The 18,694-nt window shown below is 46.7% G+C and overlaps 1 long non-coding RNA gene across 1 annotated transcript; it reads left to right on the top strand.

Annotated features, from left to right (window-relative positions):
* Positions 1-1,297: 1,297 nt before the first annotated feature.
* On the top strand, positions 1,298-12,756 carry LOC141276590 (uncharacterized). Its single transcript, XR_012326481.1, has 3 exons — positions 1,298-1,458; positions 2,887-3,006; positions 12,557-12,756. It is a non-coding gene; the product is annotated as an uncharacterized lncRNA (long non-coding RNA).
* Positions 12,757-18,694: the final 5,938 nt, after the last annotated feature.

Raw genomic sequence — 18,694 nt, 5'->3', positions numbered from 1 at the left:
GGGAGAAAATATTTGCAAATGAAGCAACTGACAGAGGATTAATCTCCAAAATTTATAAGCAGCTCATGCAGCTCAATAACAAAAAACCAAACAACCCAATCCAAAAATGGGCAGAAGACCTAAATAGACATTTCTCCAAAGAAGATATACAGACTGCCAACAAACACATGAAAGAATGCTCAACATCATTAATCATTAGAGAAATGCAAATCAAAACTACAATGAGATATCATCTCACATTAGTCAGAATGGCCGTCATCAAAAAATCTAGAAACAATAAATGCTGGAGAGGGTGTTGAGAAAAGGGAACCCTACTGCACTGTTGGTGGGAATGTAGATTGATACAGCCACTGTGGAGAACAGTATGGAGTTCCTTAAAAAACTACAAATAGAACTACCATACGACCCAGCAATCCCACTACTGGGCATATACCCTGAGAAAACCATAATTCAAAAAGAGTCATGTACCAAAATGTTCATTGCAGCTCTATTTACAATAGCCCAGAGATGGAAACAACCTAAGTGTCCATCATCGGATGAATGGATAAAGAAGATGTGGCACATATATACAATGGAATATTACTCAGCCATAAAAAGAAACGAAATTGAGCTATTTGTAATGAGGTGGATAGACCTAGAGTCTGTCATACAGAGTGAAGTAAGTCAGAAAGAGAAAGACAAATACCGTATGCTAACACATATATATGGAATTTAAGGGGAAAAAATGTCATGAAGACCCTAGGGGTAAGACAGGAATAAAGACACAGACCTACTAGAGAACGGACTTGAGGATATGGGGAGGGGGAAGGGTAAGCTGTGACAAAGCGAGAGAGAGGCATGGACATATACACACTACCAAACGTAAGGTAGATAGCTAGTGGGAAGCAGCCGCATAGCACAGGGAGATCAGCTCGGTGCTTTGTGACCACCTAGAGGGGTGGGATAGAGAGGGTGGGAGGGAGGGAGACGCAAGAGGGAAGAGATATGGGAACATATGTGTATGTATAACTGATTCAGTTTGTTATAAAGCAGAAACTAACACACCATTGTAAAGCAATTATACTCCAATAAAGATGTAAAAAAAAGAGAACACTTAAAAAAAAAAAAAAAAAGACAAGCCTGGGTTGGCCAGAGGATGCTCTGGTCCTTCCTTACTGCCCTGCCACAGGGTCTGGGATTCTTCTGTTCTGTCACAAATGCAGCCATAGACAACACATAAATGGATGGGCGTGGCTATATCCCAGTAAAGCTTTATTTTGAGGAATGGGCTGTGGGCTGATTTGGCTAGCAGGTTCTAGTCTGTTGATTCCTGGTTTAGGGGAGTCCCCCTCTGGGATACCTCTTGAACACGATGCAGGTTACAATCCAGGAACCAGCATTTATAAAGTGGTTGCGTCTTAGTCGAGGCATCTGAAGCAGCCTGCGTCAGCAGGACCCTGGGCCCGAATTTCAGCAGAGGTACAGGCCATAAACTTTATTTTTCAGCAGGACATTGCCCCCCCCCCAACTTAGCTTTCTGCTGATTTTCCAAAGAGCAATGGAGGTGGGCCCAGCACTGTGATCACTGATGCGTCAGGGAAAGGGAGCCTGCACATTTAATTAAATGTTATTCAAGAAATAAAATTCAGGCCCTCAGCTGACAACGCAGAATATTAAAGCATCAATTTCCTGAAGGAAACCTGCCTTAATGAGATCCTCCAAATAAATGGAAAGGGAAAAAAACGGATTAATCCCAGCTGCTAATGTCAGCCCCATCAACGCAGAGCAATGTCTTGATCTACAAAAGCTGATGATATTGGTTTATTGGGAGAAAGAAGGCGTGGAGGGCTCTGTCAGGTCCACTAGATTCCAGAGGCAGCCAGAGCCCTGGAAAGCAGACCCTTTCTTCTCATGAGCCCCTAGAATGAGAAGCCATACAAGTCATACTCTCCTGGCCAAAGGCGCTAATAATTGAGTAGAGTGGAACTGAGAGGTCTGTAGTGGAGGGTCACAGTGCTCTGTCCTTGGTCCTGTCCCAGGCAACCTTTCCATTAGCAACTTGGAAATGTACAAGGGGAGATATTGACCTCATCTGTTGAATAAGCTAAAGTTGGAGTTCAATTAATTTATGTAAGATACCTGAAATCCTTAGAACAAAATAGATTCCTTTTCTTGTCTAACCCTTCAGTCACCTCTTTGCTAGAGAAACCAATGTGAATAAGATCTATTTACTCAACTGACTGCAATTTTCATGGTTTTTACCATTCTTTCACTCCCTGTTCTATTATGAACAATACGTTACCTCTAATTTGACTCATTCATTATCTCAAATAAATATATTTTTAAAGGACACTTGAGATCACTACTGTAAATGAAAAACTGGTATAACTTTCCACCAGCCAAAAGCAGCCGTAAATACGATGAAAACTAGCATTGTTATTGTGGCTCAATATCATTGCCAGAAAAAGCCTGGGATTCACTCTCCTTGTTAATTAGAGAGATGAGGAAAAGTTAGAGAAGTGTTAACCACATACAAGAACCAGCTGAGATTTCCATATTATATGCTCAGCTATTCACTGACATTTAATGTCATGTCCCTGTACCATGATCTATGCCTTCAGGCAGCCTGAATCTGCTTCTGTTGCTTACAGTCAAAAGTCCCCTAACTGACACACAGTCTCCTGATGACCAGCTCTTCCCGTATCCCTGGTCCTACGACTCTTGCTTGCAAATGCCGTAGAGAAGCTTCATTCTGGGACATGAAATAAAACAACGTTCAGTTTTGAGCATAGCCAGTTAACAGTAAGAGGCTACTAAGGTCTTTCTTGCTGCAAGTCAAATTGGCCGGGGAGCCAGGGCAGGGCTGAGCCCTTTCTGAATCGTTCAGTACTCTCTCCCTCTATGCAGTGGCTGCCACCGTGAGCATCAGATCTGCGGGTGTTGGATGATGATTGACTAAACACAGCAATGCACTCCTCTACTGCAGAGCCAAAGATGACTGCTGGTGTTTGGGAGGAAAGTCTCTGTGTATGTATTTTCCCATCTAGTTTTGTACGTAGAGACTGGAAACATTTCCCAGAATGACTGGAGAAAATGTCAGTCTTTATTATGGGCGAGATGAATCTGCTTTGGGGAAGTTTTATTGAATGTCCAATAGTCACGATTAGTCTTCATTGAATACTAAATATAAACACGAAGAATCAGAAAAGACAACCAGATTGTGAAAAATCTCATAAATTTATTTTTGCAGTGCTGATAAATCCACTTCTGATTAAAATAATTCATCACTTATCTATAGCAAGCAATACTGGGTGGTTATCCATATGTGAATTTGTCTTAGAAATATGTACCAACTTAAAGTGATTTTTAATAAAAATACATTATTTTTAGCCAGCAATTTGGTTCCAAGGGCTGGTTGCTGACAGAGGGAAGGGAACTATTCTATGAGTCAGTGAATGTTTTCCAGAAAATAAATTAAGGAGAAAACAAGAGAGGCAGCTAGCTCCCGGTGTGATACAAATTCATTGTGATTACCTTTGCCTTGAGTTTCATTTTTCTTAATTTTTTTTGGGGGGGGGTGGGAGTGGATTGTGGCTGTGGTTTTGTTTTTAATCAAGTCAATCGGACAGCTCCTGATAACTCTGGCTGGGTTTGTAGTTTCCTTGAAAGTGTCATGACTTGGAGAAAAATCTGAGAAATGGCCTAGAATATGCCCACACTCGAAAGGTCTTTAGGATGACATTCAAGGCCCCTCACAACGAAATCTCCACCCACTATTCCCTGCTTCCCAGGTCCCCCAAAGCTATGCTTCAGCTGCATTAAATTCTCATCTTTCTTCAGAGTAGTAGGCATGTTCTCTGTGAAATAAAAGGGGGAGATAAGAAAACTTATTTATATTTGCTTGCATTTGCGTAAAGCTACTCTGGAAGGATGCTTAGGAGACAAAAGAAAGTGGTGATATGTGGGTGTGGGGGGGGAGTAGGGTGGGAAATGAATGGGTGGAGGTGGGGATGGAGAGGGAGGAAGATATTCACTATACACATTTTTTTGCCTTTAAACTTTTGAACTATGTGAAAATATCACCCATTCAGAAATAAAAGGGAAGGAAGGAGAGAAAAAAGGAGGGAAGGAAGGAAGGATGAAGGACAAGAGAGAAGCAGGGAGGGAGGAATTCTCATTATTCTAGGAACACATTTCCAGGCCTTTGCCCTTGCTATTTCCACTTCCTGGATGACTTCTTCAACCTCGCACCCACACACATACTTCCATATTTTGCCAGGAAAACTCCTGCAGATGCTTCAGAACCCAATTCACATGCCACCTTCTTTGTGAATATGTCACCCAAGAAGAGTTCCTCTGTGCTCCAAAGAACCCTGGTCGGAATGTATACTCCCCATAGGCACAGAACAGGAGATGCCTTGTTCTCTGTTGTAGTATCTGCCTTTATTATGGTCCCCAACACATAGTAGGAGCTTTATAAACATCTATCGAATGAATTAGGAGACATAAGGAGGCTGCATAACATAGTGGTTAAGAGCACGAACATGGATGTCAGGCAGACCTGACCGATAAGGGCTGTGTGACCTTGGAAATGTGAACTACCCTCTCTGAGATTCAACTCCTCCCCCCAAGGGGTGTAGCAAAGACTCAATAAGGTAACTTACGTGCGATGAACATGCAGTGTTAGCTATATTATAGTGGCTGTACTTGCCGTGTCAGTTGGCACACTGTATGACAGTCCCCTGCCACATTTCTGCCTCCACCTCCAGGCTAGAGGTTCTTGAGGGTAGGGACTCTGTTTGCTCCATCTCTGTTGCAATTCTGCAGCACCTAGGCTAGAAGCCCTAGGCAAGAAGTCAGCCAGAAAGCAGTTCTCAGAAGGGTTTGTCGACTGACTTTAAAAGGGAGCAAATGAATGAGGAGTCTTCTACCAGAGGGGAAGAAGGAAGTGAAACAAATGAACAGGTAGGAATCACTCTTGCTGATAACTGGGACCCCAGAAGCACAAAGCACCCAGAGCTGGAAGAGAACAGAAGCCAGACGTCGGCCCTGAAGCCATCCCCTTAATGGGGATTCAAGATGAGTTGAGAGCTGGAGCCTGAGCTTGCCCGTCCTTCAGTAGGAGCCCTGCTCAGCCAGCCCTCACCCACTCACTTCCTTCTGCAGGGCGGTGCCTGGTGCCTCCTTGCCCTGGCACCCCTCTCCTGCTATGGCTTTTCCCCAGGTGCCATCTGCCCCAAACCCAGCATGTGCAGCCTTCCTTACCCCGCTTCCCCATCCACTGGGCACCGGTCCGTTCCCTGCATTGGCCTTTGATCTTTTACAAACAGCATGGGTAGCTCCCGTTTGTCAAGCCCGTACACCATACTTTGCAGGTGTTATCATGTAAGTGTCATTTCCCCCGTTTTACAAAGGGGAAAACTAAGGATCAAAGAAGTTCAGTGGGGGCTTCCCTGGTGGCGCAGTGGTTGAGAGTCCGCCTGCCGATGCAGGGGACACGGGTTCGTGCCCCGGTCCGGGAAGATCCCACGTACCGCGGAGCGGCTGGGCCCGTGAGCCATGGCCGCTGAGTCTGTGCGTCCGGAGCCTGTGCTCCGCAACGGGATAGGCCCCAACAGTGAGAGGCCCGCGTACCGCAAAAAAAAAAAAAAAAAAAAAAGAAGTTCAATGACTTCCTCATTATTGCACAACTATTAAGAGGTTAAAGCCAGGATTTAATCATACAAGTCTGTTTGATTCTGAGACAAGGGCTCCTAACTACACCCCAAGTCCCCTTCCCTATGAGACCCACGGCAGAAGCTTGCTGAGTTTCACACTTAGCCCATCCCAATAGCTCTTTCAGATTGCCTATTCCAACTGGGAATGCAGCATCTCGGGCAAGGCATCTTCTATGATCTTCTTGAATACCTTCCTAGATGGGGAGCTGACTCCCTCACTGCCTCTTCCCCTCTAGTTTCCTTCCACTGCACTGGTGGGCAAGCTGATGCTCCTTGGAGCTTCCTAGACCAACTGGAGGGTCTCTGCTGCCCTCGCCCTGTCTCCTGTCTCCCAGAGTTCAGCCTGCCACTCAGCTTCAGAGGGAAGCCTCAATCCCTCGTGCCCTGGGCACAGTGCTACACATATAACAGATGCTTGAGATGGCTGTCTCTGAGTTTTTGCCTGGGCAACCAGACCTCCAAAAGAGGGACCCTCCCCTGCCCAGGCTGTATCCGATGTGCCCAACTATTCCTTCAAATGACTGTGTTGACACATCACAACGTACCTTGGGTAGCTTGGGATGGCAGGCAGCTCTCTGGATGAAGAAGTATTCATTGTCCTGGGTGTGTGAATCCAGCTTTCATTTACTCCATTCACTGTCTTTCATTAAATAGTCACTGTGAATATACTGTGCTGGACACCGAAGACCCAGACATAAATCAGACAGTCTCTGACCTCAGAGAGATTCCCATGGAGTCAGAGTCCTAGAATTGGAAACAGAGACACAAATGCAACGTGGAAAGAAGAACTGATGACGCTGTAATTAACAACACTTTGCATCATTCTTAACGCTGCCGCCTTGCCCTGCAGACTGTGCCCTGGCGCAGACCGTGTCCGCCTTGTTGATCACCGTTCTTTCTTGCGCAGAGCCGTGCTCAATGGGAACTCAATGCTGATCTGGTGAATGAATGAATGAACAAACAAACAAATGAATGAATAAATGTCCTAGAAGTTTACACAATGTGTTGCTGGAACACGGGGGCTGACACCAACTCCTTGGAAAAAGAGTGCTGAGCAACGAGTTTAACTTCATGGCTCATGTGCCAGTGGGGGTGGGAACTGGGGGCTCAGGAAACTGCAACGAGCAGAAGGAACTGCCCAGACGAAGGCAAAGAAATTCAGCAAAGGCTGAAGTGTTTGGGGAGCTACAAGTGTCTTCGTGTGACTGCGAAAGCAATTCAGGGCTGTGCCAACGCACTTAATTATCTGAATTTTGAGCACAGCACTGAGCCTGAAATAGAAGCCACTGTGGTTTACACGTAGGAAAGGGGAGGGGCTGTGTTCACACCCGTCAGGAGTAAACTCCCTACCTATTCCCTCTCCTTTTGCCCAGCCTGGGTCCCTGGACCTGCAGACATGACCTTGAGCATCTGCCTCCCATGGGAGGGAGACTGCCAGTGCCTCTCAAGCAAACAGGCGTGTGCTTAAATTCACGGCACTCTCTCCAGTGACTGGGCAAGTGACGCGCCCTTTCCTGGGGCTGACAGATCCCTGGGCTGCTCATCGACCAGCGTGCCTACCCCCAAGCACTGTGATTAGCCAGGGTGTGGTGACAGCTGGCTGACATTAATTATCTGTGAGTTAGAGGCATCTGAAAGCACAGGCAGAGGGCTGTCAACAGAGCAAGACAACAATGATGATTGCTCCTGGGCTTTGCAGCGGGGACCATGACCGGGGACAGGGGCTTTCAGGTTCAAGGAGGGGTGGGCAAGGCCAGCAGCCCTTCCCAGCAGTCTCCAGGGCTGTCCACCAGCAATCTTTGGGTTAATTCACAAGTAGGTCAGGCATGCGGTGGCGATCAATGCATTACCCATCACCCTGCCCCAACACCCCGTCCATCACCACATCCTGGCAGTTTGGCCTCCTAAATAGTTTTCACATCTGTCCACTTCTCTGCAGCCCAGTGATGCCAGCCCAGTCTCCTCGCATTGCAATTGCCTCCTCTCTTGTCCTTTCCTGTACTCAGGCCCCCCTCTACACAGAGCAGCCAGAGCAGACCTTCAAAGTCCAAGTCAGACCCTGCCACTGCTCTGCTCAGAACACACCCTCCCTGCAAACCCAGCCTGTGGCCCTGCTGGACCCTCCAGCTTCATCTCCACCCCAGACCTCTGCTCTCCTATCACAGTCACTTTCAATCGTTTTCCCAACCATGCCTCTTGCCATGTGGCTTTTGCCCATGCTGTTCCGCCTGAGTGAAATGCTCTTCCCTCTCTCCCCTATGCTCTAGTGTTCCTTAAATCTCATATCATGTGTCTCTTCCTCCACAGAGCATCCCTCAACCCCAAACCAGGACAAGTTCCTTTGTCTCACAAGGAGGCAGTGCAAGGTAGTGGCCAAAGGCAGGGAAGCTGGTGTCAAACAGCCTAGATTCAAGTCCCAGTCCCTCCCTGACTGTGTGACACTAGACAAGGTACTTAACCTCTCTGAACCTCAGTTTCCTCCTCTATATAATTGGAGATGACAATAATGCCAATCCCACCGGGTTGTTTTAAGGACTAAGTTAGTAGAGGTAAAGGCACTTGGAGCCAAGCCTGGCAGTGTGCGCTATAAAAGCAATGGCTGTTGATGTTTATACATTTCTTGTTTCTCTGTTTGTAACCATACCCTCCTGAATGGAATAATTTGATGAATTCTGTCTTCTTCAATATGCTCTAGGCCAGGGCATCTCAATAATCAGCACTATTGACATTTGGGGATGGATAACTCTTTGTTGTGGGGCTGTCCTGTGTATTGTAGGGTGTTTGGCAACTTATGTGGCATCAACACAGGAGATGACAGTAGCATCCTTCTCATTGTGACAACCGAAAATGTCTCCAGACCCTGTGCAATGTTGCCTGGGGAAAATCAACCTGGGCAAGACCCCTGCTCTGGTCTCTCTGACCAGGGAGTGTAGGTGGTCTCCTTCACAATTTCCTCACAGCACCTCACGTTTAGCCCGCAGTAGGTGTGCACTCAGTAGATATTAAATGAATCAATGAATGAGGGAATGAATGAACACATCCCCAGAGACATCTGTAATATAAGGGTCTCAGGGGATATGAAATCAGAAGGTCTGGGGCCAAGTCTTGCCTCCACTAGTCCAAGACGGGGGGCACCTAGGGCAAATCATTTCAGTCCTCTGAGCCTCAGTGTTCTCCTCTATGAAATGGGGGTGTTGACAATGATGCTGATCTCTCCCATCACATGGGGAGGTAGTTGGCCCGTTTGAAACTGATAGAATGACTTTGCCCCATCACCGCAGCCCGCCTTGTCTGGCATCATCTGGGCCGTGATGGGCATGGGCATGTAATATATGTAGTACATAAGGAACGTAATATATCCCTTCCTCTCCCTTTTAATATTGCTGTAAATATGTCTTATGGGGGAGATAATCGAGATACAGCGCGAGTAATGGTGATGATGGAGTCAGACGGATAGAATCTCTCACCTGTCAGGAGGGCAGTTCCCCTGTCATTGCTCCATTATGAATGGTGTCTTGGGTAGATTGCTGTGTAGTGTATTTTGAATTATGGCAAGCCCCGAGCACTTAATTACATTGTGTTTCTAATAAGGAGAGGAGCCACATGGTAGCGGGAGAGCATTGTGCTCCAGAGTTTTGCCCACCCAGGTTCAAATCCTGGCTGTGATGCTCCCCACTGTGTGAGCTCAGGCACATCACCTACCTTCTCTGGACCCCAGTTACTTTACCTATTAAATGGGGGCAGAGATGAGTGTCACAGCACAATAAGATATTTGGAAAGGACATGGGTTTAGAGGAGGGGCAACGCTGGGTGGGAAAACGGGATGACTCCAGTAAATTCCAAGTATCTGTCAAATGTGCTAACAGGGTTTATTTGCAGGAAATGATCCCATCCAGGGGACCTAAAAGATCAATGATTTGACTTCTAAGATGAACTGATTCTTCAGCTCTCCACTAGTTCTTCAGGGGTCACATGGCGCAGTTTCTAACATCCCTAGAAATTGGGCATTGGGCTGGTCTCTGTTTTCATCACCCTGGTCTCTGTTTTCATGTTCCCAAAATGTGAACTGGAAACGACAAGGACTTCTGTGTCGCATGGTGTTAGTCCAATGGCGTGGAAGGTACTCCAGTCAGTGGAAGATTGGATGCCCCACGTGTGAAATCTCTTCCATCCCGTAACAAAACTTACCTTTCCTGTCTTCCTTGCAAGCCCTTAGCCCCTTCCCAAAAGAACAAAATACAGAGCTGACACACACATCCAAAATTAAATCTGGGGGGCTCTCGTAAAGGCTCAAGCTACCCAAGATTTTCCTGTCCGTGTCCAGAAGTAAGTGTCTCAATAATTCAATTCTAGTACCTGGTTGCAGCCCAGAATTAATGCAAGACACTCTAAGTGGGCACCCCAGGGCACAGGGCTGCTCGCTGGGCTTCCTGAGCCAGAGTCATCTCATTAAAAACCAGGTCCACTGCTCCCTGGGCTCCCCCACTGGGCTGAGGCCACTCCTCTGAGCTTCAGGCCACTTAACCAGCACAATGCCCCAAAGTCCCACCCAAAGGAGGGGGCACAGCCCCCAGTTTTGCTAAATGTTACCATTGAGGTAAAATGGGGAAAAGTATCCAAAAGATTTCTCTGCATTGTTCCTTACAACTGTGTGAACTTAGAATTATCCTAAAACAAAAACTGATCACCGGGCCCCATTTCCAGGGTCTGATCCAGTAAGTCTAATGTGAAACTTGCATGTTTCATCACATTTCTCTTTTCCCCAGCTTTACTGAGATTTAATTCACATATAACATTGGGTAAGTTTAAGGTGTACAACATGATGATTTTTTTTCACATTTCTTTTATTTTTTAAATTGTAGTTGATTTCCAAAGTTGCATTAGTTTCTGGTGTATAGCAAAGTGATTCAGATATAGATACAGATATAGACATAGATATAGATACTTTTTCAGATTCTTTTCCATTAAAGTTTATTACAAGATATAGTCCACGTATAAGTGATATCATATGATATTTGTCTTTCTCTGTCTGACTTACTTCACTTGGTATGATACTCCCGAAGTCCAGCCATGTTGCTGCAAATGTCACTCTTTCATTTTTTTTATGGCTGAGTAGTATTCCATTGTGCATATACATACCACTTTGGAGACCAATCTGGAGTCCATGTTGTCACCTGGGCTTCTGACTTACCACTGTGACTGACTATACATCCAGAGGTTCCAACAGCCCCCTCCTTGGGTTTGATCAATTTGCCAGAGTGGCTCACAGAACTCAGAGAAACATTTTCCTTACTAGATCACCAGTGAGTTACAGAAGCATTTAATTCAGGAACAGCCAGGGGGAAGAGAGGCACAGGGCAGAGTATGTGAGAAGGGGTGCAGACCTTCCATTCCTCTCCAAGAGCTCCACTCTCCCTGAATCTCCATGTGTTCACCAACCCAGAAAGTCTCCAAACCCAGTCCTTTTGGGTTTTACGATGACTTCATTACATAGGCATGATTGATTCAATCACTGGCCATTGGTGGTTGAACTCAATCTCCAGCCCCTCCCCTCCCTTCCCTGGAGTCTGAGGATGGGCCTGAAAGTTCAAAGCCTCTACTCGCAAGGTTGGCTCAACTAATCATCAACCCCCAAAAGTCACCTCGTTAACATAACTCAAGACACCTTTCTTGCTGTCATAGCTTAGGAAATTCCAAGAGTTTTAGGAGCTCTTTGGCCAGAAACAGGGACACAGTAACAGAACAGAAACAGTAACACAGAAACGTAACCAAATATATATATATATATATATATATATCGTATTATAAATCACCATATCACAGTGATGGTGATGATAAAGAAGAAGCTAACAATGACAATGACAGCAACCGTTATAGCATTTATTGGTTACATACTGTGCACCAGGCTCTTTACATTGTGAGTACACCGTGCTCTACGTTCCGTCCTTATAAGTGGAGCCTCGGAAGTTAAAATACGTGCCAAGGTCATGCAGCTGGTAGGTGATGGTGCCTGGACATTGATTCCAAGCGTTCACTTTTCACCAACATGGCAGGGATTGAAAACCAGTGTCCACTGCTACACTCCAGCCTGCAGATGTACGTTGTTTGACCAGCAAAGTGATTTAAATGTTTGGAAATTTGTTTTCAATATTTAAATGTAAGATTTGGGTGTTTTTTTTAAATTTTCGTATTACTCGAAGTCCTTGTTTCTGGCTTTTGGAAAATTCAGAACATTGGCCACAGCAAGCCAGGGTTCCCACGTGATAACTATTGGCCTAAAGGGCTGCCCACTTTAGACCCAGCTTGGATCCACCATTTTGCCAAAGTCCATACACGGGCTATTTCTCTTCTTAGGTTGTAGGCCGGCTCCAAAAGCATTTGCATTTTCAAACTTACCATTTCCACAACATTGACCACAGGCCGGTGGTCAGCCATCTGGCTTTTAGATCCTACTGAGTGACCTTCCTCTGGCCCAGGGATCAGAGGCTGGCTCTGGGACCTCACTGACTTTCCATATCTCTGGGAAGGCCTGCTGGAGGTCCGGTGTGGGCTGTGCCTGATGGGAATCCAAGGAACTGGTCCAGAAGCTGCCACGGCATCGCCCTTAAAAAGCATGACATGAACTTAGATCCGAAGACGAAATTGGTTTGGGAGGTGGCAGGTCCTGTGCTCTCCGCACCGTGGCTGCTGGGAGAAAACAATCCATCTGGCACGAACAAGATCAATGCCAGCTCAGTGAATTCCCCCAGAAACTGTGAAATTGCGTAAAAGATTTGATCAAAGTCCCCATCAGCCACCAAGCTGTAATGACTTCTGTGATTTTTCTTAACCAGATTTTAATGTTTATGTTTATTATTTAGGGACTGATGGAGCACAGGAAATGCCTCAGCCTCTGGACGCCTCTCACCTCTCCCGTGAAGCACTTTAAGAACTCGGAAAAACTCAATTGCAAAGGAAAAGCATTTGGCTCTCAATGTTTCATGTTCTGTTCCCGCTCCCCAGGCTTAGAGACAGCTCAGGAACTTAATTAAAATCAGCGGAGAAAAAGAATTGAATAAATCACAACATGAATATCTCTGAAAGTCTATATCACAGCGCAGCGGCATGGAGGTGAACAAAAGATGCTCTGTTCCCTCTCTCCCTCTGGAAAGGGGAAATATTAAAATTATCTCAGAGCACACTTGATATCTCTCTCTCTCTCTCTCTCTCTCTCTCCCTCTCTCTCTCCCTCCCTCCTCTCTGATAGCAGGAATAGGAGACAGAGACTGTCAAAGAGGTCAAGGGCATGGATCTGGCCCTCATTCCCAAAAGAGGTCACTAGACACAGAAAAGACCCCCAACCGTCACTGAACGTAAGACATGTGACATATTTCTCCCTCCAGCAACGCTACAGAGTCATCGTGCTTAAGCCCCATTTTGCAAATTAGGTTAAGAAATTTTCCCCAAGTTTACCTGGCCTTCAGGTGGCACCTGATGCCCATTATTTACCTTGAATTCAGCAAGACATCCTTCCCCAAATAGCCCAGTAGATTCTTCCTAGCACTTGTGGACAAATTACTTCCAGGGCATCTGAGTCACACCCAGAAAGGGATGGGAGAGGACTCCACAGGACCACCAGCCTGGCCCCTGCCTCTCGGCACAATCACTTCACCACTCAGTCCCCACGAGAACTGGGCTCACTCCTTACAATTGCCAGAGGAGGAAACTCTCCTCCAGCCTTGAAAATGCACTCAAGCGTCTAACATCCCGCATTGTCCGTGGAGCAGACCTTGCTCACATCTAATCTGAATCTCTTGGGCTGCAGGCTGGATCTCGTCCTTAGGGTAAATCGGAAAATGAGCGATGGATCTTTTCCTTCTTTCATCCCTCCCTCCTCCATCCTTGTCAAAGTTCTGCCCTCTTGCCTCCCAAAGCAGGTGAAACACCCAAACCAGTGCCTGGCACAAAGCTTGTGTTTCTTAAATATTAATTCCTTGTGTTTGTTTCTTCCTTCCACCGTGCCTGTGCTCTGGGGTGGGGGGCACTCACCGGCCACCCCATCCTTCTCTTGGAGTTATTCACAGTCTCAAAAGAAGGACCATGCTTAAACACAGAGCTGCAAGGCAGGGACGCAGATGTGATAACAGAGCTAAAACTACTGTGGGATCCCAGGGAGAGACCTGCTCTGCCTTTCATGACCCAGTCTCCAGCATGCCCCTACCTAAAACCTTCTGGTTGCCTTTAGGACAAAGGTTGGATCCCTGGGTCCCCCCCCCCCCCCACCCCGATCTGGCTCCACCTTAGGGCGTCCTCCCTTCTCTCACGGCAACCTCACTCCCTGCCCTGAGGGTCCTCACACAAACTCTTTCTTCCTCCTGAAGTATTCTTGCCTCTCCACTTTATCTGGCCATATCCTATTTCTCATCCATACTCTGCTTTAAATACCACTTTCCCAGGAAGCCCTGCGGGACCCCCAGCCCAAAACAGGTGCAGGTTCCTTGCTCTGTGCTCAAGCTAGTTTCCTTTTTAAACACTTGCAACATTGAACGAATAGTTACTCTTCAATAGCTGTTTTCTGCTTGACCAGAAGCACCCTGAGGGCGGGGAAGACGTCATACCAGCTGATATTTTAGCTGGGGCTTGACGGTTAGATAGAACAGACCAGTGGGAGAGGGACAGATGAAGCAGGAACATAAAAGGTGTTCCTGGGCTTCCCTGGTGGCGCAGTGGTTGAGAGTCCGCCTGCCGATGCGGGGGACACTGGTTCGTGCCCCGGTCCAGGAGGACCCCGCGTGCCGTGGAGCGGCTGGGCCCGTGAGCCATGGCCGCTGAGCCTGCGCGTCCGGAGCCTGTTGCTCCGCAACGGGAGAGGCCACAACAGTGAGAGGCCCGCGTACCGCAAAAAAAAAAAAAAAAAAAAAAAAAGGTGTTCCTGGGGTTGGATCATTGCATTTGTGTTAGTGAACCCTTGCCCCAATAACGCCATAACACAAACAGCTCGACGCTCAGCAGCTTACAGCAAAAAGCATTTATTCTCATGCTCCTGGGACTGCAGCTAGGCTGATCTAGGCTGTCCTTGTGCTCTGCTGCAAGCTGTAAGTAGGCTGCACTTGGCTCCAGGCTCCAGGTCGGCTTCAGTTCACACCTGGCTCAGGCTCCAGGGTTCGTTCAGGGTCCAGACGGAAGGGGTTGTAGCCACCTGGAGCACGTCCTTCTCATGGCAGATCATGTTATAGCTAAAACCGACTGGACTAGCTAGGTCTCCATCGCCTTACGCTTCACTTGCACGCCCTCTTTCCATATGTTTTTTTCCTTCTTTTGTTAATGATTCCTTTGCACCTAATAGCCTAGAGTAACTCATTTGTTAGTTAAAGCTATATCAGGCACCCGGTGTTTATCCTCTTTGAAACAATCCCTTACATTCTTCTTCTTTGAAGCTTTCTTCATTCCAGAAGAGAAGGTCACTGTACAATAACCCCAAAGACCACCAGAGCCCATCTCTCGACCTCCCGATGCTGGCCTTGACGGCTTTGAAATGTTCCATGAGAAGAGAAGAATGCAGACCCCACACCTGCCCCGATCCTTATGAAGAACCCTATTTTGAGCTAACACTGTAAGTTTTACTCACTGAACGCTTTCAGGGAGGACACAGTCTTGAGGGCATTAGCCTGCTGTGGCCTCCTTTGCCTGGCAAAGCAATAAAGCTACTCTTTTCTTCTTCACCCAAAACTCTGTGTCCATGATTTTGATTCAGCACTGGTGTACAGAGACCAAGATTTCGGTAGCAATCACCTGAGCGAGGCGAACACTCGGGAACATGCGAGTGTCCAGCCTTGGCCCAGAATGGGCAGTCGACGCTCTCACCCCCGCTCCAGGCCACGCCCAACATGGATGGGGTGGGGCAATGTGTTCTGCCTCTACTGGGAAGAACTCAGAGTCATGTGGCCAAGAGCACAGATATAGAATTTAAACCTGGGAGGGTGTGAACACTGGGAAAATGACTCCATCCCTCACAGCAAGAGCAGGGTGAGCAAGACAAGGACTGAGACGGCATCTAGGTTTTTATTTGTGGCAGAAATGTGGGACATGCTGGAAAACGTGGGAAGAAGCACACACTTGAGGACGACGTTGAGTTCTGCTCTGAGCATGTGGACTGCGTACAGTGCCCAAGACTTACCCAGCTAGAAAGGTCTGACCTCCACTGTTCTGTATCTCAAAGGAAAGGTCTGAACTGAAATCTGGGAGCATTAGTGTAAAGATGGCAGCCAAGGCTTTGGGGGACGGAGAGGGCTGTTCAGGGGCAGTGTGTGGGGTGGCAGACTTCACTGACTGACTACCCCCTTCCCTGCTGCCTTTGCAGCCAGGGATAGACATGTGACCCTGTTCTGGCCAATAAGGTGAAAGGAAAGTTTTCCCAGGAGGATTTTTGAAAGGTTTTGTCCTACCTGTAAAAGGGCAGATTCACAGAGTGAGATGCTGGCATTGTTCTTCATCACTGTCCCTGCTTTAAACTCAATAAAATGCTCATCACTACAGTATTTTGTCACTATGAGATTGACAAGTATAGGGAAAAAGCTAACAAGCTAAAAATGTTGAGGAAAAAGCATAGAAAGAGCCCGAGTCCTTAATGACACCACTGGGTAGCTCTAAGACACCCAAGGTCATTTCAAGGAAACAATGAGTATCCTTATGGCTTAAGCCACTGTTCCTCAAGCAATCTGTCACTTAAAGCTGAATGCATTTCTAATGGATTCAAGGGCTATGAACTAAACCCGGGGAAATAACAACAAATATTTAATTGGTGGGAATAAAAGGAGGAGCTAGTAAAATAGGAAGGAAAGTGAAAAGAGAGACCTTGGAATGTGGAGAAAATATTAAAATATAATCAGAGCCCAATTCTGCAGGGAATTTCATTAAGATAATGCATGAAAATTATCCACTGGATTTCACAGGCAGGAGGCCACTGCCACAGACTAAAAGTTTGTGCCCTCTCAAAATTCATAGGTTGAAATCCTAAATCCCAATGCAACGGTACTTGAAAGTGGAGCAGTTGGGAGGTGATTAGGGCATGAGGGTGGAGCCCTCATGAATAGGATTAGTGCCCTTATAAAAGAGACTCCAGAGAGACCCCCTGCCCCTTCTGCCATGTGAGGACATAGTGAGAAGATGGCCATCTATGAGTCAGGAAGTGGGCTCTCACCAGACACCAAATCTTCTGACACCTTAATCTTGGACTTCCCAGCCTCCAGAATGGTGAGAGACAAATGTCTGTTGTTTATAAGCTGCCTAGTCTATGGTATTCTACTATACAGCCCAGACCAACTGAGACAACCACTGATGTCCTTAGTGAGAGAAAGGTTGTTGCAGGCAGGAGATAAATGGAATGAAAGATCACAGGGAACGGGTGTTTGGGGAATATCAGCGTTCATTCACTCCCTTCTCCATTTTGTGTGGGACCTTGCCCATGACTCTGGGGCTGAGGCATGTGACCCAGAACTGGCCATTTAGCCCAACCAAATCCCCCTAACTATAGCCATTAATTCAGAGGTTGGCATGTGCCCCATCTTGGGCTAATCAAAGTGGAATTGGGGACTCTGTTAGGTGACAGGAAGAGAGAATCCCTCTATACATTTGTAACTGGTTACATATTTAATTTAGGAAAGATTGCTATGGTAACAAGGGAAAGAAATAAGAAAATATATTGCTCTTTATAAAAATGCAGTAAAAGATAAATCACAAAGAGCCCCTCTGTTGTACTGAAATATTGTTGCTCTGTGATTAACACTCCACACATCAACCTGGCTTTGCAGATACTCTTTTTTTCCTCACTGGACTTGAATTTGGAAGGATGGGAGGATCGAGCCATGTTGCCAACATGTAGGTAGAGACTCTGAAAATGGATCCAACAGTAAAAGCAAGAAAGAGGAGAGATCTTGTGACATTATGTGAGCATCTGAATCAAGCCATACCTGAAGCCAGACAAATCCCCTGACCATTCTCCTTCCAGTTTGGGCTAGAGTTCCCACCACCTGTATAGAAAGAATGATGATAAAAGGAGTGAAATGGAGTGGAGGAAGTGGTGATTAGTAACTGTCCTTTTTACTCAAATGCTGGAACTAGCAGGCAATGATTAAATCCCTCTTCAGCCCTCTCAAGGATTACCCTGTTTAGCCACCATTATTCAGTCAGCAACTGTCATTTCTGCCTTACATGATGGAAAAGGAGGGGAGAGGCTGTTGACTCTTTTAATCTCTTTCTGTCTGAGCACACTGGGGTCTCATGTTCCTTTCCTCCAATTGGAGAAGATGAGCCATCCACCTGATTTATCTCTCCCTGTTTTTATTTGCTTTTGTTTTCATCAGCCTCCAGCAAGATGCTACAAGTGTTCCCCCAAAGTACGTCCAAGAGAAAGTACTGATTTCAGAGTAACCAGCAGTCTCTGTGCTATGATGCAGTCCCACCAGGATTGTCCAGTGGGGCCAGAGGCTTTTTGCCAAGACCTCCCGATACTTCTCTGAGCATGGTCTGCATTGAGCTCTGAGTCACCATGGGGCTGCTGCTGGGGGCTAAGTGGCTGCAGCTGAGCAGGTCAGAGGTTTGCAGGGGCAGGGAGCAAGCAGATCGTTACAGTCATAGGGACCCTAGATGTGTTGTTGGTGCCCCACCCATCACCCCAGGACCCTGCTCAGGAGAGAGGTGGGGAGAGGTAAAGGGGCCAGGAATATGCAGATGCCCTGATGTGAGAACCTTCTGATTTGCCCAGTCATCCAGCCCAATTGAGATAAGCCTGGAGAAACACAGTCTGATCTGTTTTTAGCTTCACAAGGGAGATCAAAGACACCAGATCTGGACTAGAGAGAGAGGGAGTGCTACATCTGTCATGATATGGCTCAGAACTAGGAGTCAATTATGAGACCAAATACAAAACAATAAACCCAGGCAGGTCAGAGAGGGGAGGGCTGGGAGAAGAGCAAAATCTAAAGTAAGAATCACAAACTCAAATGACTCCAGGGCTAAGG

This window comes from Tursiops truncatus, chromosome 15 (genome assembly GCF_011762595.2).
Source record: "Tursiops truncatus isolate mTurTru1 chromosome 15, mTurTru1.mat.Y, whole genome shotgun sequence".
Taxonomy (NCBI): Eukaryota; Metazoa; Chordata; class Mammalia; order Artiodactyla; family Delphinidae; genus Tursiops; species Tursiops truncatus.
This window is presented reverse-complemented; position numbering and strand designations above follow the sequence as displayed.